Raw genomic sequence first — 21,496 nt, 5'->3', positions numbered from 1 at the left:
CAGTCCTATCCAGTATCCAAAGTAAAGGCGTTATTTTAAGAAGTAAAGAAAGAGAAATAGAGGAAGGTGAAAAGTGTACACAATATTTTTTTAAAAAGATAATAACGGGAGGGGCAATAACTAGGGTTAAGGTAGGAGGGAGAGATATAACCACTACAAATGAGATTTTAAAGCAGGTAGAAAGTTTTTATGAGGATTTATACAGAGACAGAAATATTCGGCTAGTAGTCCTAAATTTAGATATTGAAAAAGCTTTCGACAGAGTCTCACACCAGTACCTTTTCCAGGTACTGCAAAAATGGGCTTTCCAGAGAGGTTTATAGCCTGGGTGGGATTGCTGTACAAGGGCCTAGTCAGCTAAATTTTAGTAAATGGGCATCTCTCTAAAGCTGTGAATATCTACAGCGGCGTCCGTCAGGGATGTCCTTTATCTCCTCTTTTGTATGTGGCCTGTATTGAGCCACTAGCACAGATCTTGAGAAAGGATAAATGGATCAAAAGACTAGACATTCCTGGGATGGGTGGACTAACGGCGACCTGTGTTTTATACATGGACGATATGACTCTTTTAGCTACGGACGTTTTATCTATACGGAGAGCAATGGACTCGACTGACTGGTACGGTCGGGCCTCGGGCGCTAAGCACAACCGAAGCAAGTCCGAGGCCCAGCTCTTCGGGTCGTGGGACGGAGTAGACACAGGCAGACTGGACGTGGATTTTAAAGAGACAAATATTAAAATTTAAGTGTGAAATTTGATAAAGAGGGAGGTGGACGGGAGAACTGGACTGACTTGTTAGGGAAAGTTAGGCAAAGACTGGGTTTTTGGGGACTACGACAGCTGACGTTTGAAGGTAAAGTTTTAATTTTTAAAGCTGTGATTTTACCACTGATTTTACTTGTCTGTTCTGTTTTTAGTCCCCCCCAGACATTCCTGACGAAGCTGGAAAGGGTGGTGTTTTATTTCTTGTGGGGGTCCAAGTGGGAGCGCCTAAAGAGGGAAGTCATCAAGAAAAGACCAGAAAATGGTGGAACTGCTTCACTGCCCTGCACGTTGGATACGCCACGACCCCATCCAAAGAAAACAAGACGGCTGCAATGACACGATTTTGGATGGGGTCTTACTTAAGAACATTAAAGATTTTACCCGTGGACTTGAAAATCAAGATGTCACCATTTTAACTAATCACAAACATCTTGTTGCTCTTGTGCAGGACCGGGAATCGCTGAGTCCAATCCCAGGCCTCACAGTACGTGAGGCCAAACAAGTTTGGAAAAACACCTCTCACCCCACTCTCCAAAACAGACACAAGGATTTATCGTGGATGGTGGCTCATGAGATCCTTCTGGTCAAGGCGGTAATGCACTGGCATGGCCAAAAACCCGATCTGCCCACGGCCCGGATGCAACTTCCCAGAGACTTCCGACATCTGCTCTGGGAGTGCAGGGCTGCACGGGACCTGTGGGCCAAGACCGGCCCCCTGTATTTCCCATGCCTACCAGCGGGTGGGGCCCAGATAGGGTACCAGCTCGCCATCCTTGGGGTGGGCCGGGGGTTGAAGGATATGACAGCACAGGAATTTACCTGGCTCACCCTCAACGTCATTGTAGTAAAGGTGGACTGGTTGCTAGGTAAATTTGGCCATTGAGTGTCAGTAAGGACACGGAGACAGGAACCCCAATTAAATGCCTTTATTATACAAGTTTGTGTGTGTGTGGTCTAAACAAACAAAATGAGAAATATACAAAAATTAAGTGAATTTAGAATAAACGACCTTGACAAATTTAAACATCTGTACATAACATTGTAATGCAATATACATATATACTGTGCTTCATTAAACTTGACTGAGCTTAATAAACTGAATAGACTTACGTAAACATGGGTAAATATACATTAAGTGTACATCTGACAGAGTAATCGCACTTCTGTGATAATTGCAATGTTGAATTAAACAGAAATATATCTCCGCTGAGCCCATGAAATAACATCTTACATGACTGTTTTGGGGAGCGGGGTGAAGATCGACTTGTTAAGGACTCACTTGCGCAAGAGATGATTTTTAAGACTTTTAACTCATGGTTTTATTGTGTTTTAATGACAATGCTTGTTTGCTTTTTTAAATTTGTTTTTACACTTGTAATGCACACACCTTTTAAACGCATTCAAACACGGATTTTTAAAGCAAGACACCACAATGGTCACAAAAGTTTGTTTTTACCAAAGATTGTATCTTTCTTTTTTAACCTTGTAACAGTTACCAATACTGAACTTTACATAAGAAAAAGAAGGGGCATCAATCACCAAACAACATATTATATTTCCCTTTTATGAAGAGCATACAACTTCAACATTGAACATCACAAAAGTCTAGACCATATGCAGTAGTGCAATCAGTCCAAGATCATCTGCAGCTTTAAATTAGTTTAAAATTAAGTGGATACAGAAACCCTCTAGACAAAACAAACCAAACAATACAACATGAGGCTCAGTAAACAAAATACATTTTCTACTAGAAACCTCTGATAAATCTACAGAAGCAATAAAGCAACTCACGTTGAGATGTAGAACCCAAAATTCCTCAACAAGGGTTTGAAAAAGCATGGAGAGAGCAAACACTCCCAGCTCACAAGTATCCTCACCCACTCCTCTTATTCTCTGATCTAGAGAAACTTTCTTTGATAATGACTCCCTTGCGCCCTCTCATGATTGGGAGTGAAATTACAACTTAAAATACAGAAAACAGATAACAGCTTACTGGATCTGTTACACACCTCCCCTCTCAGAAGAAGGCCTGACCTGGCCGTAGAACCTTTTCAAATTCTCTACATGGTAGGTCTCGACCTGCTTGGTGTCGGCGGACATCTCAACTTTGTAATTTACATTATTTAGCTGCTTTAAAATTTTGGCAGGCCCTTGCCACTTAGGAGCTAGCTTGGCTGTAAAGGGATCCCCTGCACGAGACAACGGGTGAGCATGAACCCAAACCAGTTGTAGTATATCTGTTGTCTGCTCTGGGCTTTTGCAACATTCCCTTTCACTCTCTCCAGAAGTGATTGCTGGCACTCAATAACTTCATATGCAGATTGGTCAGGATCAGGAGAGTGATACTGGAGTAGTTCAAGGGGTCCTTTCAACTTGCGTCCTAGAGCAACCTCCGTTGGAGTATAGTTTGTACTCTCCTGCCAAGATGAATTGATTGCAAACCTGAAGTCACGGATCCACTGGTCCCAATTCCAATGATTATCCTTGACAAATACTCTATTCACTCCTTCTGTCAAGTTAGTCTGTGGGTAGTACGTAGTGGTGAGTTTTTGAATTGCACCCCATTGTCTACAGGTAGCGTTCAGAAGTTGGGAAACTGTGGTCCTCGGTCTGACACCAAGTAAGTAGGTACCCCCCATCGAGTAAAAATTTCTTTGATGAGAATGTTAGTTATCAAAAGTGTTTTAGCTGATCGCAAAGGGAATACCCCAACCCACTTGCTACAATAATCCACAGTGACCAGCAAATACTCGTTCAGCTTCGTGCTCCTCGGAAACGGACCCATAAGATGGATACCAACCATATATCCAGGTTCTTTCACAGGAGTAGATTTAAGAGTTCCAGAAAGTTTGGGTATGCGGGGCTTGTATTGCTGACAAGATTGGCATCGTTTGCAATAATCCCATACATCCTGTTGAATCTCTGGCCAATACACCACAATGAGCAGTCGACGCAACGTTTTCATGCACCCAAGGTGCCCGCTCAAAGGATTATCATGTGCAAAATGGAGAAATTGCTGCCGTAGATCTTTTGGGATGATCACTTGCAAGGCATGACCCTTTTGACCATCAGGGATACATCTGAACAGAAAGTCATTTTGTACAACATAGTGAATATGTTGAGGATCGACAGGGTGAAGCTTTGCTTCATCCCACAGAGTCTGCAATGATTGGTCACCTTTCTGGCTTTGACCAAGTTCTTGCCAGTTAATCGGTAAATCTCCATTCACATCCTTCGCTTTGCATACAGCAATACAGCCGAGTGGCTTTTCTTCAGGGATTGCACGGGACAGTGAATCAGGCACTACATTACATCTTCCTTTCTGATACATCACAGTAAAGTCAAACTCTTAGAGTCTAATAGCTCACCTGGTAAGTCTTGAGGTCGGGCAAGGATGGTTGAAAACCCAAGTAAGTGCTGCGTGATCTGTAAGTACTACAAATGGTCTCCCTTCTAGGTATTGACGCCAGTTCTTTACCGCCCAGACTACGGCAAGACATTCTTTCTCTGAAACTGCATATGATTTTTCTGCTTCTTGAAGCAGCCAGGAGGCAGAGACAATGACGTGTTCTCCCCTCTCTGAATCCTGAGTCAGTACAGCCCCAAGTCTGATGTCACTCGCATCAGTTTGCACTTTGAATGGTTTACTTGCATCTGGAGGCATGAGAACTGGGGCTTTTTGCAGGGCATCATTTAAGTCCTCCAGAGAATGCTGACACTCTTCAGACCACTTCCATGATACACCCTTCTTTTTGAGGGCATGAAGTGGAGCAGCACGTTCTGAGAAATGTGGGATAAAGCGATGGTACCACCCAGCAAGACCTACAAATAGCTCAACTTCTTTAACATTTTTGGGTGTAGGAAAATTCCTAACAGCACCTACTTTGGAATCCTCCCTCTTGATCCCTTCCTCTGAAATGACGTGTCCTAGGAAAGTCAGTGATTTCCTTACCAGTTTGCATTTCTTAAGGTTAAGTGTCAGGCCAGCTGATTCCGACACAGAAAATACCTTCTTTAGATCTTGAAAGTGTATCTGGACATCTCTAGAGTATACAACAATGTCGTCTATGTACACAAAACAGCATTTGCCTATAAGATCTTGCAGAACTTTATTCATCAGCCTTTGGAATGTTGCTCCAGCATTGTTTAACACAAAGGGTAAATGAACAAACTCATACTGGTTGTACTTGGTGACAAAAGCCGTCTTCTGGATACTACTTTCATCCATCCCCACTTGCCAGTATCCACTCCTGAGGTCTAGGGTACTGAATACTGTAGCTCCGAAGACAGACTAACAGACTAAAACAGACCCGATAATCCACACAGAAACGCATACCTCCATCCTTCTTGGGCACTAGCACTACTGGAGCAGCCCATGGGGATGTAGAAGGTCGTATTATTACTTTATCTAACATGGTTTTGACTTCCTCATCAGTAAAGTTTTGCTTATTGACTGGAACGGGATAGGCTCTTTTACGTACTGGAATAGAATCGCTAGTTAGGATCTGGTGCTTAATAATAGATGCTTGGCCCAACACATCCGTACAGACAGTTGGCCAATTCAGCAGCAATCCCCCTAAACGCCTTTTCTCTGCCTGGGAAGCATCAGCAAGATCCACCAAATCCTTGATGGCACTTATGGTATCACTGGAAACTTGTACTAATGGCAGTGCACAGTGTATGTTAACTGAGGATGGTTGATCATAGCAAGAGAAAGGGTATAATATTTCCTTCTGTCCAGGCAATGAATATGTGGAGGTGTCAAAATCCAAACTGATTCTGCAGGAACTCAAGGCCTAAGACGAGTGGAAAAGCCAAGTCTTCATCTTTCATGATGAACAGGCGCAATGGGTTTGTGCATCCTTGCTGGGTACATTTCCAGGTTACTTCACCTAATGCCCTGTGGACATGGCCGTTGGCAAGGGCAAATGTCTGTCCCCGACTGGACTGCCAAGACTCAGACTCATCCTTCCATCTTCTCCACAGTGACTCCTGGATTAATGAGTATGAGCTGCCTGTATCCACAATGGCTTCACAAGGCTGGCTACACAAAGTTACAGTCAAGGTAAGAAGTTTGACATTACCTCTTGTTAGCAATGCCATGCTGTGGCTCCCGGGCTTACTGCCACTGGACTTATCAGGGCCCCCTTTTCTAGAGGCTCTCTCTGCCTGTTGTTGCTTCCAGAAGGCCCTCTTCTCAGCAATGTCTCTTTCCACCAAAGTTCCTGTGCGTACTAGGTCATCAAAGGTAATTACCGTTCCTCTTAAAATGCTTGCAAGACAGGGATTACAGTTTCTCACAGTAGCCTGCAGAATTTCCTTCTTGGTCATTGTAAAGTACACACTTTATTTTGTGTTTTTGTGTAGAGATTGTTTTTACTGCAAGAGTGTTCTCTGCCATTTTTGACCAGGTACGAGAAGCTGGAGGAGCTATGGTCCCCTGGACCCTCCATATGGAGCGGCTCAAATTTTAATAAAAATGACGGAGTTGCGGTTTTAATAAATAATCCTAACATCTTGGTAAAGGGCAGCACCGTGGTGAGGGAAGGGCGGGCACTTTTAGTAAATCTGACCTTTTTTAGACAGGGATTTTAATGTTCTTAATGTATGTGGTTTTACTGAAAAAAAAGAAAGATATGAACTTTTAGAAGATTTGCAACCCCACATGTTAGGGAGAACCCCCCTAGTAGTGGCAGGGGATTTTAACTGTGTTTATCAAAAAAAAGACAGGAAGAGTGTAGGAGAAGATTTTAAAGTAGACAAAACATAAGTTTTATTGCAGGCTCAGAAAAAATGAATAGAGAAAAGAGATGCATGATGGGGTTGCAAAAAAGACTACAAAGGTATTTTAATCTTTTAAATAATGGTTTTGATTTTAAAAACGAAGTGCAAGAGGTCAAAAATGAAATGTCAGTTTTAGCTAATATACAAAGTAAAGGGATTCTGAAGAACTGAAGAAGGGAAAAAGTGCACCAGATACTTAAAAAAAATAATAACAGGGGGTGGGGTGTTAACCAGTGTTAAAAAAAAAAAAAAACAGAAGGGAGGGAGTTAAAGACAACAAAATAAATTTTAGAGGGTGTCAAAATTTTTTATGAGGGATTACATAGTTTTAAAGAAGTGCACGATGATACAGTAAAGGAGGTTTTAAATTTTATAGACAAGAGGGTTGACAGAAAAAATGTGCTTTTATCCCAGGATTTGACCATTTTAGAAATTCAAAAGCTCTTAAAGGTTTCAAGAGGGGGAAGTGCCCAGGAGTGGATGGACTTCCCCTAGAGTTTTATTTAACTTTTTGGGACATTTTAGCACACGACTTACTCACAGTTTTTAAAGAGTTTGAGACCCTCGACAGACTTCCAGACAGTTTTAGAATAGGGATAGTTTCTTTACTTCACAAAAAAGGTGACCGGACTGACTTAAAAAACTGAAGACCTGTAACACTTTAAACTTTGACTGTAAGCTTTTTAGCAAAGTTCTAGCAACACGCATGTCGACTGTTTTAGGGGACGTGATCCACCCGGATCAAGCTTGCGCTGTGCCCGGAAGAAAGATAACAGACAGCTTAGTGCTGATTAGAGACGCCATCTGTTATTCGAGAGAGAAATATCAGATGTGGGGCCTCAGAGAAGAGAACAACTCAAAAAGTCTTCTGTGAGCCATTTGGGATGACCATAAAACAGATTGGGAGCTTACATGACGCCAGTGCGTCTTGACCAGTTCCTGCCCTACGCTGACGTCTCACCCCAGGGGTGAACCATCGAGAAACTAATCAAATCAGGAGGACAGAGGACTCTTGTTCTCTTCTGGGACCACGTGAATCCACAACATGCTTTATCGTTACCTTCTTGACTAGCCTACGTCAGACCCTTGTAAGAAATACAAGAAAAGACTAATTTACAGATGCTCCTCCTTTTCTGAGACTAGCCACAAACAGATGTTCAGTGTAACTGTTCTATACATAAATTGTTAATCGAGTAAACTTGAAAAGACAGATTTACATCAACACATCCAGCCTGCAGGGCTCACAGGATCCATCCAGCGTGACTCTTATGACCCTCTGGACCTCCAGTGTCCCCCTCCTCTCACATTCCTTCACGCACATTCTCCCTCTGCCCCGTTGAAAAACGCACACAAATGCACTTGACAAATTACATTTACATTACGAGTTTGGAAGGACAATTATTTGAGTATTGCTGTTAGAGCAACAATATGCATTAGTAGTATGTTTTTATACTTCCTATATGCTTGGTGTGTTTATTGTGACCTACGAAGCTAACCAATGTGGGTATATCCCGTTAGGCAGACAAAGTTATTAATATGTATAAAGCTACCCAATGTTTAGTGTTAAATGAGAGCTCATTTTATTTCCAAGATGTTGATGTGAATGAAAAGTTGATATAATGTACGAAGCTTGCACTATAACACTTATTGAAGAGATTAACAAACTCTTGCAGAAAAGTTGCCTCCACATGACAGAAAGACATTATGCTAAGGTATGCACAAATGGGCAACCGTATAGAGTGGAGCCCCGCCTTGCAACCCAAATGATTGTAATACAACTTTATGGGACGGACTTCGTCGGCCCGGTTAAAATCAAAATGTTCCTAACAAACTTTGCCTTTTGCCTGTCGCCTTTCGCCTTCTCACCGGCGCTCCCAGCTTGACCAACATTGCGATTGTGCCATCCAGAACTCTACAGAACCAGCTAAAGCTTTGTGAAACTTTCAAAGTCTTTGCGCCCCGCAATTCTGACTTTCAAAGAACTTCCAGCTCATCACGCTCAGTAATCAAGCAACCAACCGAAGCCTGAACGAAGCGAAACACCGAACAGCGGATGCAGCTTGAAACACCCCGACTCCGTGAACAGCGTGAGACGCTCGCAACGAGAGAAACACTTCGCCAGCGCTCACCTGAACTCCGAGAGCATCATCCGTGTAACCAAGCAACCAACTGCAGCTTCATCCAACCTCTCCAACTGTCCAATCACCACCGAAGGCTTCCCAAAGACATCATCCAAAGAACCAGGCAACCAATCAGAAGTGGAGTGATTCCCTCTGCTAAAACGATTCCACCAAGAAACTCGAACGCAAGTAAAACAAGTCTCCTTAACCTCTTGCTGAACTGGTGCTAAAATTCCTCAAGCAGCTAAAAGATAAATCTCTGCTTTTGTGGTTTTCTCAGGTTGCAATTTAAGAACTAGTAGCAGATGCTAGTAATTTTGGGATTCCCTTCAAACTCCATAAATTCTCATTCCTTGAACCATATGCATGTGTGTGTGCGTGTGTGTGTGTAATTGTTAGTAGTTTAGTTCATGTATCTTAGAGTAGTTCAATAAATTCTTGTTTAATTGGAAAGAACATTGTCTTCTTGTTTTTGTTCATGAAAGTTACTGCCTATGCCAAGATTTTGCTACCTAGCTCATAGCAACCTAATATTGTTTATATTATAATCCGATGGCCACGGAAATAATATAAACATCCAGAATTGGTAAGATATACTAAGTTAAACTTTTCGCTGGACGAATAGTTAAAGTGTAACCTAATAATTCTGAATCAATTAATCAAGTCGATTCCGAATCATTTGGATTTGATTCCCACTTGATTCAATTAAATTTGATCTAATTACCCTGAAAACCCTACAGCGACTAGTAGCCCTAAATTTAGATTTTGAAAAAGCATTCGACAGAGTCTCACACCAGTACCTTTTTGAGGTACTGCAAAAAATGGGTTTTCCAGAGAGATTTATAGCCTGGGTGGGATTGCTGTACAAGGGTATAGTCAGCAAAATTTTAGTAAATGGGCATCTCTCCAAAGCTGTAAATATCTACAGCGGTGTCTGTCAGGGATGTCCCTTATCTCCTCTTTTGTATGTGGCCTGTATTGAGCCACTGGTACAGATCTTGAGAAGGGATAAATGGATCAAAGTACTAGATGTTCCTGGGACAGCAACTTCTGTTTTATACATGGATGATGTGACTCTTTTAGCTACGGACGTTTTATCTATACGAAAAGCAATGGACTTTACCGTGGGACAGAGTGGACACAGGCAGACTGGACGTGGATTTTAAAGAGACAAATTTTAAAATTTTAGGTGTTAAATTTGATAAAGAGGGAGGTGGATGGGAGAAGACTGACTTGTTAGGGAAAGTTAGGAAAAGACTGGGGTTTTGGGGACTAAGGCAGTTGACATTGGAAGGTAAAGTTTTAATTTTTAAAGCAGTGATTTTACCTCTAATGTTATCTGTGTGTTCTGTTTTTAACCCCCCCAACCCCCCGCCCAGAACATTCTTAACGAACCTGGAGATCGCGATCTTTTACTTCTTGTGGGGATCCAAATGGGAAAAAAATGAAGAGGGAGGTCGTCAAAAAGAGACCAGAGAATGGTGGGAAAGGCCACCTGGATCTCCACTTGTTTTTAGGAAGTCGTTTTACTGCTCTCCATATGAAATATGCTGTGACCCCATCCAAAGAGAACAAAACAGCAGCTATGACACGCTTTTGGATGGGGTCTTAAGTAGTCTTCAGATTTCATCAGTGGATCTGACAAGTCCAGTGTCTTTTAACTTACCAAAAGAGTACAGTTTTATTAAGAAGTTTTTAAAGCAGCATGTTTTAGAAAATCAAGATGTCACCATTGTAACTAATCACAAACATCTCATCTCTCTTGTGCAGGACCGAGAACCGGTGAGTCCAATCACAGGCTTCACACTATGTGAGGCCAAACAAGTTTGGAAAAACGCTTCTCACCCCGCTCTCCAAAACTGCCCACGGCCCAGATGCAACTTCCTAAAGACCGTCCAACATCTGCTCTGGGAGTGCAGTGCTGCACGGGACCTGTGGGCCAAGACTGGCCCCCTGTATTTCCCGTGCCTACCAGCCATCCTTGGGATGGGTCGGGGCTTGAAGGACTTGACAGCACAGGAATTTACCTCGCTCTGGCTCACCCTCAGTGTCATCAAGGATGCCATCTGGGCCACCAGAAACCTGCTGGCGGGGAAGCGTGTTACGGTACCCCTCCATGCATGCGAGCTACAAGTAACATCAATGCTGCAGGGGTACCGGGCGATGATATTCGGACAGGGGGGCTGGGGTCGCACAGAAAGGGTCCCAGCCACCACCGACCTTGGCCGCCTGTAGATGCACCCCCACCACTCTGGCTAAGCTCGACAGAAGCAAGTCCGAGGTCTAGCTCTTAGGGCCGTGGGACAGAGTGGACACAGGTAGACTGGATGTGGATTTTAAAGAGACAAATTATAAGATTTTAGGTGTTTCATTTTGAGAAAAAGGGAGGTTGACAGGATAACTGGAGTTGCTAAGGAAAGTAAAGAAGAGACTTGGGTTTTGGGGACTATGACAGCTGACCATTAAAGGCAAAGTTTTAATTTTTAAAGCTTTGATCTTACCTTTGCTTTTATTGGTGTGTTCTGTTGTTAGCCCCCCAAGGAAATTTCTGTTGGATCTGGACAGGGTGGTGTTACTTTGTATGGGGATCCCAGAGGGAACGTTTAAAGATGGCGCCGCATATGGCAGACACTGTGCTAAGCTCCCCAGTTGTTTGTGTTTTTGTTAGTTTTTCCTGTTTTCTGTTTCGCAAACATTCGGCAGTACACACCAAAAAACCTCCTACCGGATTTTAATTATTTGGGCGTTTTGCACGCTCGTGAAGCAGCACTACCCAACAAAACGGACAAACTCCTCCTGCTCTCCCAGACAAATAAGGATTTTTCAAACTCTGCTGCTCTGTGTTTCACAGAAAACTGGCTGAATGACACCATATCGGACAGCGTGCTTCATCTGCCGGGCTATCAGCTGTTCAGAGAGGATCGCGACACAGAATCAATGGGGAAATCGCGTGGCGGTGGGACGTGCTTTTACATCAATGAAAGGGAGTGTACAGATGTAACGGTGTTAAAGAAGACGTGCTGTTCTGATCTAGAGGCGCTTTTCATTGACTGTAAGCCATTCTATTCGCCACAAGAGTTTTGCTCGTTCGTTCTCATAAGTGTCTACATTCCACCGCAAGCTCATGTGAGCCTAGCTTTACAGAAACTCGCCAATCAGATCACAGAGAGCGAACAAAAACATCCAGACTCTGTTTTAATCGTTCCAGGGGATTTTGAACTGCCCAAATACAGTCAGCATGTTACATGTCCCACCAGAGACAGTAATATATTGGATCACTGTTACACCACATTAAGGAAAGGATATCATTCTGTCCCACGGGCAGCTTTGGGACTCTCTGATCACTGCCTGGTTCATCTTATACCATCCTACAGGCAAAAACTTAAATCTGCTAAACCTACAGTAAAGACTGTAAAGAGATGGACCAACGAAACAGAGCGGGTTTTACAGGCCTGTTTCAAATGGACTGATTGGAGTGTTTCTGAAGCTGCTGCAAATGATCTGGATGAGCTCACAGAGACTGTAACTTTATATATCAGTTTCTGTGAAGATATGTGCATTCCTACCAGGACTCATTTAACTTACAATGACAAACCATGGTTCACTGCAAAACTCAGACAGCTCCGTCAAGCCAAAGAAGATGCTTACAGGTATAGGGACAAAGTCTTGTACAAACAGGCCAAGTACACACTGGAAAAGGAGATTAAAGTGGCAAAAAGGGATTATTCCGAAAAGCTAAGGAACCAATTCTATTCCAGTGACTCTGCATCAGTGTGGAAAGGTCTGAAAGACATTACCAACTACAAGACACCTTCCCACAGCACTGTAGAGAACCAACAACTGGCAGACGATCTGAATGAGTTTTAGTGCAAGTTTGAAAAAACACCATTAACACCTCCAACAACCCTCCCCTCCCTCACTTCCGATCAGGAAAGGTGACGTGCGCCAGGTCTTCAGAAAGAACAAAAGAAGAAAGGCACCAAGCCCAGACGATGTGACACCAGCCTGTCTGAAAACCTGTGCTAACCAGCTGGCCCCCATCTTCTCACAGATCTTCAACAGGTCTCTGAAGTCGTGTGAAGTCCCTTCCTGCTTCAAACGCTCCACCATCATCCCCGTTCCAAAGAAACCCAAGATAACAGGACTTAACGACAACAGACCTGTGGCGCTAACATCTGTTGTCATGAAGTCATTCGAAAAACTGGTTCTGGCTTATCTGAAGGACATCATAGGACCCTTACTGGACCCCCTGCAGTTTGCTTACCGAGCAAACAGGTCTGTGGATGATGCAGTAAACATGGGACTGCAATACATCCTGCAACATCTGGATTAATCAGGGATTTATGGGAGGATCCTGTTTGTGGACTTAAGTGCGGCCTTCAACACTATCATCCTAAACCTACTCCTGCCCAAATTAACTCAGCTCTCTGTGCCTCCCTCCATCTGTCAGTGGATTACCAGCTTCTTGACAAACAGGCAGCAACTAGTAAAGCTGGGAAAATTCTCATCCAGCACCCGCACAATCAGCACTGGTGCTCCTCAGGGTTGTGTTCTCTCCCCACTTCTCTTCTCCCTTTACAACGACTGCACCTCCAAAGACTCCTCTGTCAAGCTCCTGAAGTTTGCAGACGACACTACAGTCATCGGCCTCATTCAGGACGGTGACAAGTTTGCCTACAGGCAGAAGGTTAAAGAGCTAGCTGTCTGGTGCAGTCATAACAGCATGGAGCTTAACATGCTCAAAACAGTAGAGATGACAGTAGACTTCAGGAGGAACCCCCCTGCACCACCCCCTCTCACCATCATGGACAGCACTGTAATGACAGTGGAGACATTCAGATTCCTTGGCAACACCATCTCCCAGGACCTGAAGTGGGACATTCACATTGACACATTTGTCAAAAAGTCCTAGCAGAAGCTAGTTCCTTTAGAGGAGAAAAGGCTGAGGGCATCACATCGGCTAGATAGTTCCTCATCGGAAGATCTAGACCATATGTGGCCCACAGAATCTCCAAATGAAGTCTCTTTTCTGCATATTAAGCTGAGATCATTGTCGCCAAAGGAACCACAAGAGTCCCTCACTGTGGACCCTGAGATGACAAAGCACTTGCCTTCCTGATCTTAATTTTTCTAGGGAAAGGCAAAGGCAAATGCAACATGAGGTAACTTGATTTTAATATAACTCTCTGCAGTCTTTTTATTGTTTTGTTTTGTTGTTCTTTTAATTGCTTGTATTTTTAACCATACTGCTCATGGCCATCACTATCTCCACCATTAATGTGAGAAGTGTGAGGTCAAATCTGAGAGCAGACAGTGTTTTATCCTTTTTAAAACATTGTCAGATATATTTTTATTGCAAGAGTGTGCTCCGCCCTTTTTAAGTAATTACAGGAGGTGGGAGGAGATGTGGACCATGGGGCCGTCAGTATGGAGCGGCTCCAATTTTAACAAGAATGATGGTTGCCATTTTAATAACAGTCCTAACATCTTGGTGAAGGGTAGCACTGTGGTGAGGGATGGGCGGGCAATTTTAGCTAATCTGACTGTTTTAGATTTTAAACGTGTATGGGTTTTACAGAGAAAAAAATGACAGATATGAGCTTTTAGAGAATCTGCAGCCCCACATGTTAGGTGGGGTGTCCCTAGTGGTAGGACGGATGAGACAGTTTTTTTTAGGAAGATGGGTAGGGATAAAAAGACTAGGGAAAGAAGACGCATGATGGGGCTGCAAAAAGACTACAGAGATATTTTACATTTTTAAATAACGGATTGGATTTTACAGAGGAGATCAAAGAAGTCGAGAAAGAAATGTCAGTTTTGTCTGAAGCTCAGAGTAGAGGTGTGATTTTAAGATGCAAGAAAAGGGCAACAGAAGGAGGAGAGAAATGTACTAGATTTTTTTTTTTTTTTTTAATTATTACACATGGGGGGGGGATCAATCACTACTTTAGAGTCTTTTAGTGGGAGGGAAGTAAATAAAACAAAAGAGATTTTGGGTGAAACTGAAAACTTTTACAATATTTTATATGGTCTAAGAGATGTACAAAATTACATTTTAGAGGAAGTTTTATCCTTTTTAGAAAAAAAGATAAATTACCCAGATGTGCTTTTATCCCAGGATTTTACACTTTTAGAAATACAAAAAGTCCCCTTGTATGGATGGACTTCCCCTTGAGTTTTATCTGACTTTCTGGGACATTTTAGCACATGAATTGTTGACAGTTTTTAAGGAATCTGAGACTCTTGACAGACTTCCTGACAGCTTTAGAGTAGGGATAGTTTCACTACTACACAAAAAAGGAGACAAGACTGACTTGAAGAACTTTGACATTCGATAGAGTCTCGCATCAGTACCTTTTTCAGGTACTGCAATAAATGGGTTTTCCAGAGAGGTTTATAGACTGGGGTGGGATTGCTGTACAAGGGTATAGTCAGCAAAATTTTAGTTAATGGGCATCTTTCCAAAGCTGTAAATATCCACAGCGGCATCCGTCAGGGATGTCCTTTATCTCCTCTTTTGTATGTGGCCTGTATTGAGCCACTGGCACAGATCTTGAGAAGGGATAAATGGATCAAAGGACTAGACATTCCTGGGATGGGTGGACTGACGGTGACCTGTGTTTTATACATGGATGATGTGACTCTTTTAGCTATGGACGTTTTGTCTATATGAAGAGCAATGGATTTGAACAGCTGGTATGGTCGGGCCTTGGGTGCCAAGCTCAACCAAAGCAAGTCCGAGCTTTTCGGGCTGTGGGGACGGAGTGGACGTAGATTTTAAAGTGACAGATTTTAAGATTTTAGGCATTCAATTTGATAAGAGGGAGGTGGACGGGAGAACTGGACTGACTTGTTAGGGAAAGTTAGGAAAAGACTGGGGTTTTAAATATATGGTTGTATTGAAACAACATTCAAGATGACTTTGGTAAATGAGCAAATGTAACTAGTGAAAAATAACTGCAGATCAACAATTACCACCTCAAAAACTTTTCTTCTTCTTCGGTTGTTATTTTGCAAATTAGCAACATATTTTTGCACTACTGCCTCTCACTGGTTTATTAATGTCATTGGTTCCTTTGAGGCTACTTGAATATTTTAAGTCAACATCACAAAGTAAGTAAATTGTTTCACTCTCTTGAAAGTAGCTGTAACTTAATAAAACCTAGTAAGTATAGCAACTAAGTAAAGATAACTAATTATATCAAAGTAAGTTAAACTATTGGATTTTACAGTGAAGCGTACCCTCTGATAATTAGAGACGTTTTAGTGTTGTGATTGTGTGGTAAAGAAACTCACAAAATGGTCAGAAAGAATGCTAGGCTGATCCCCACAACTGAAAAAGCTGGTCTCGCTACCCCTTTATGGACAGAAAGTGAGTTCAAATCATTGTTAGGAGAGCACATGGACTCAACAGTGACAGAGTAAGTCAGAATGGATTTAACAAAGAAATTTGGTATTGATCCAGAAAAAAATATGGTCAGTTGAAGAATTCAAAAAGGTACTTTTCTCAGAAAGAAAAACATTAAAGGCATTATCTGCTGCCACAGAGAGTTTAGCTTAGCTATAGCACAAGAACAAGCTGAGTGTATTGCTAAGTTAAAAGAACAAACCAAACAGCTGCATATTCGAGTGTCCTGTCTCACTAAAAAGGTGGGCCATAACAAGGCCTCAACCAAAAGTGACTCAAACGACCAACAGTCAGATGAAAGCTATCCTGGCTTACAGTCTTTGTGTAGACAAGAGGACAAGTGCAATACTAGAAGGATAGAGAAAGATGCAGCAATTTTAGTTGAAGTATGTGGAGGAAGACAAAGGGCTCAGAGTAGGGTAGAAGGGGTTGAAACTGTCCCATCTGCAACCTCCATACTCCAGTTACAAGCAGTCCATACAGCGCTAGGACCTAAAGATATAGAGAGACTATTCCAGAGATTACCCTCAGCATGCACAAATTTTTCGGATTTTAGTAGAGCATTGATTAGCAAAATGTGTCTTTACGACATGTCGTTAGCAGAAGTCACACAGCTGATGTCACAAATTCTAACTGAATCTGAATTCAACAGTTTTGAGTCTGCTGTTACTTCTGAACTACAACATGCCAGTAAAGGCGATTTGAGAGAAGGTGTTTTGAAAATTCTAAAGAATATCATGGGACCCAAAACAGACTGGTCCAGAATCACTAACTGTCTACAAAGGAAAGAGGAAACTGTGAGTGAATACACTGAAAAGCTTTGCCAGTCAGCTGTAACTTTGTTGGAATACAAATTTATAAAAGGTTATGTATATTGTGATTTACATTTTTTACATTCTAAGAGCAGACAGCCCAGGCCCTGAGACAGTAACCTTTTGTCTTTATGCAGTTCCTGAACATCTGGCAGGTTTCCCAAGTTAAGTGTGAAGTCTAAGCTCAAGGTACAACTGTACCTTTTGTTTAGCACCTTTGCATTTGAATGACACTTGTATGCTAAATAGATCAATGCTGGGAAAAAACATATTTTACTGGGCTGATTTCCTGTAGTACATTTGCATGCTTTGTTTAGATTGATTCCACCTCTATGTACTCCTCCTCCTCAAAACCTATATACTCTGTTGTGCTGAAATTTTGTCAGACGACTTTTGATGACTGCAGCTCTACGCAGCGAGTATCTGAATAAAGAGAAACTTCTGCTTCAAGATATCCAAATTGTCTCCTGGTCTCTAAGAAAAAAAATTCACAACAGTTTTGGTGCCGTGACCCGGATAGAGCTCCTCACCTGAATCCAGATTGAAACTTCAAGCTCAACAAAGATCTGACTTTGTTCCTGACTGAATCTTTCTGTACCAAGGGTTGGTGAGTGTCACTCTATCCAAAAGAACCATTAGAAGCCAGTACATGTGGTTAGCCTCTGCGCCGCCAGAGAAGTGTTAACGAACAGCTGCAGGGTTTGGTTAACAGACTAGTTATCCTCTATTCAGGTAGAGAAGATTAGCATTACGTGCTAATATCTGTTATCCTCTGTTTTAAAGCAGGGAAGTTTAGCATTACGCACTAAAATCGTTTATCCTCTGTTTCAGAGCAGGGAAGATTAGCATTACGTGCTAATATCTGTTATCCTCTGTTTCAGGACAGGGAAGATTAGCATTACGTGCTAATATCTGTTATCCTTTGTTTCGGCAGAGAAGAATTGTTTATCAAAGGAAAGAGGAAACTTTTACTGAGTAAATACACTGAAAAGTTGCCAGTCATCTGTAACTTACAGTGGAATAGTTGATGATCCTGAAAGTGTGCTAGATGACAAGAGACCCCTAGTCCACATCTGGGCAGAAGGCCTTGTAACTGAGTACAGAAAAGCCTTGCCATTCCTAGATCTAACTTGGTCTAACAAAACTCTAAGAAGTAACCTAGACACGTTAGCTACTTGGGAAAGAGATGCTGATGTTAAGGCAAAAGTGAGAGCAGCAGCAGCAGCTACGTTTAGCACAACAAATCAAGACAAGAGATGGTCTAAAAAAGAAGGGAAATGCAATTATTGTGGAAAATTTGGACATTGGGAGAAAGAGTGTAGGAAGAAGTTGCAAGATAAGAGAAGAAATGCTATGCATAATTCTCCTCCTTCTCAGCCCACCTACAACCCTGAAGTAGTTCCGCTAGTGTCCAGTGAAATGTTAGGACAGCTCACTCAGGCTCTTCTAAGAGCACAAAAAGAGCAGGAAAAAACTAATTGTTGGGGGTGTGAGTAGCTACCTTTCCCCTGTAATACATCACAATGACAAAAGAATTTTTGTGAAAGGTAGCATACAAGAGAAAGAGATTGACTTTTTGCTTGATACATGTGCAGAAATCACAGTAGTTCCTACAAAATTGTCTAAAGATTTAAACATTCCGTACAACAAAACTAAACTTTGTTTAACTGGTGTAGTAGGTGAAGATTATGTTTTGTATGAAACCCCACCCACAGAGGTACAATTAGGCCCGAAAACTCTGACTACAAAATTGCTATGTGCTCCATTAAATACAGGTGCAATTCTAGGCATGGATCTACTGAGACAAGTACATCTAACTTTAGACATGTCCTCAGAATCTGCTAGCATAAAAATTTCTTCAGCACAAGTTTCTACCAGTAATGCAATCGCTCCCAATTATGCTTTCTTACAGAATCATCCAATTTGGGCTAAAGACAAAGATGATTGCAGGCTTCTCACAGGTGTAGAACCAGCCAAATTAAGAGGAACCGCCCCTCCTGTTACCAAACAATATCCGATCAGTAAGGAAGCTATACAGGGAGTCAATCCTATTGTAGAAAAACTGTTGAAGCAAGGAGTGCTCGTTAAAACCAATAGTCCCTGTAATTCACCCATATGGCCCATCAAGAAAGCCAATGGGTCATGGAGACTCACAGTAGACTACAGAGTAGCTAATAAGCATATTGAAAAAAATCACCCCCCTAGCAGCAGATCCATCTACAATTTGTAAAGGCTTACCATTAGATTGTAAGGTTTTTTCAGTAATTGATATGTCTACAATGTTGTTTTTTCCTTGACCTTTGAGCCCAAGGTAGTTTGAGACTCAATTTCAGATTCAGATGTCTGGTCAGTGTTATATGCAGGATCATACTTAAGTCCTTTTGAAAAAGCTGGGTGGGTTTTCATTTGAGTGGATGGATGTGAACTTAGATCTACAATGTCTGAACCAGCCTTGACTTCCTTTTGCAGAACTTTCCTTGAGTTCAAAGTACCTCGATTGTTTGAGGAAAGGGGCTCTTCAGGATGCACACCTTGGATATTCACTTTGAATTTTACTGGTTCCTGTTCCTCTTCTATTATCTGTGAATCCCCTTCTTTTAAAATGCTGACTTTAGCAGAAGCAGCCAATAATTGAGTCTCCATTTCCAATGTTTCATTTTGCTTCCTTATTTGTTCCATTTGCCGGCTGAGCATTTCCTCCTTCTCTTCTAAGGCATGCTTCTCCTTCAGTGCAGTGTACCATGGCTTCATAGTTGTTTGCGCCGCTTCTGCCACTATTTAGGGCAGGTGAATGTGAACTTTGCGAGCTCCCTTTTGATCTATGAAACACTAAAGAAACCAACACTAAAGACATTTTTGATAACTAAATATTTACACATGACAGAAAGTCTTGAATTGCATGCATCTTTGGTTGATACCACTCATCACTATCTTGTTTACATTTTTCATCTTTCAACAAACACTGAAAAGACTTGTGTGCAACCTTAAATTCTTCCAATAATTCTTTATATTTCACCAAACTTTGTCTTACTTTATCAGTGTTCATCCTATCTTCCAACAATTCTTTGATGTTTGATCTGCGTGTTAGCTGTGCTAATCTTGCTTTTCTATTTGTCTGCATCTGATTAATTTCATCCATGTTTTGTAAGGAGTCTTCACCACCCACATCATGTTGTTCCATAGCTTCTTTATCAGCAGTCTCAAACATATTTGCAATCCAAGAAAATCTTCAAAATTCAACATTCAGCTCAAAACATGGAAAAAATACCTTCTTTCAAAAAACTTGTAGCAGCACATGTCCTTTGTGTCAAAATTCAAATTCTTCCCAAAAATTCTTCTGTCCTTTTAGAGCTTCCAAAGTATGAAAGCATCCTTTTTAAATTCTTTCAAACTACTTCAATCCAATATAATGATTGTTTCCAGTTAAAACTCTACATACCAAAACTCGAAGCATGCTCTGGCCTGGTCTTCAATGCTCAATCCAAAGTAATCCAAATAATAATCCACATCAAGTGTTTCCAGAGCAGGTCTTTAGACTGTTGTTGTGACTATCCTTAATCACATTGTCACATTAGTCACATCTTGGGTCTGCTGAGGGGTTAGATGCTTACTGTATTTGTTATTCCATGGAACACCAAGTTGTGTGTGCATTTCCTTTTGTTTATTGTTAGCTTGATTACAGATAATAAGAAAAATAAACTTGATAAAAGTAATACAAACATAATGAAATCAAACAATTTTGGCTGCTAAACAAACAGAAGATAAGGTCTAAAGACCATGTGCTCCCAGCAGGCCACACTCCAGTAAGCCACACCCAGACCTTTAAGATTCTATTGTCCTGCAGAAGGGGCACATCTCCAAAATGAAGGATTAAAAAATGATTAACAATATAAACCTTTAAACAGGATGAACAAATGGCTCCTACAGCAAGTATCGTGAAAGAGGTAAATGGATATAAGTCTGTTTATGGGGAGGAGGAAATGAGGAGGGGAGGAGGGAATGAGGGGGACTTCCACGGGTGGGATAAGGCCTAGGCCTTGCCCGTTTATCGTGACTAATAGCAGGACAAAGTGATGGGAGTGGGGGAGGTGCTGCTGTGCATTTCAATGCAGTGGTTCCCGCTTCTTGAGATCTCTCCTCTGACACACCCATCTGAGGCCTCTGATAGGCAGCCTGGGCCCTCATACTTAACTGGCAGGGGAGACACCGTGATCAAGAAGGTGGTTCACTCAGGGCAAGGCTCGTCCATTGTACACCGGCTGTGCTGACCCCTGCAAATTCCCCAAATGTGGGATTCTCAGCTGCATAATTTATTGTAGTGGGGGACTGCGTTCACGCTCTCCCCTGTGTTTGGTTGAAAAAGGCAGGTGGGTTTTATCCGATTTCTTTTTTCGTTGTTCTTGTTGTTTCCTTTTTTGGATAATCAATGATTCAATGAGTTGTTCAGAACGGGCAGTTCTGTCATATGGTGTGCGTGTGAAAACAAAGTCACATATGCTCTTGAAAAATTGTCCCCTGGTGTGGCAGAAACAGAGAACAAATAGGAACATAATTAGCGTAGCTGCTGTTCAAACTAAGCAAAGAAAGATTTGTTCAACTAGAGCTAA

At 41.9% G+C, this 21,496-nt stretch overlaps 1 non-coding gene and 1 pseudogene across 1 annotated transcript; both read left to right on the top strand.

Moving 5' to 3' along the window:
* Nucleotides 1-6,582: 6,582 nt before the first annotated feature.
* Nucleotides 6,583-13,581, top strand: LOC127162205 (uncharacterized; annotated as a pseudogene).
* A 7,491-nt stretch (nt 13,582-21,072) lies between these two features.
* Nucleotides 21,073-21,236, top strand: LOC127162224 (U1 spliceosomal RNA). The gene has a single exon (XR_007827280.1). It is a non-coding gene; the product is annotated as a U1 spliceosomal RNA (small nuclear RNA).
* Nucleotides 21,237-21,496: the final 260 nt, after the last annotated feature.

Source organism: Labeo rohita, unplaced genomic scaffold, assembly GCF_022985175.1.
Source record: "Labeo rohita strain BAU-BD-2019 unplaced genomic scaffold, IGBB_LRoh.1.0 scaffold_86, whole genome shotgun sequence".
Classification (NCBI taxonomy): Eukaryota; Metazoa; Chordata; class Actinopteri; order Cypriniformes; family Cyprinidae; genus Labeo; species Labeo rohita.
This window is presented reverse-complemented; position numbering and strand designations above follow the sequence as displayed.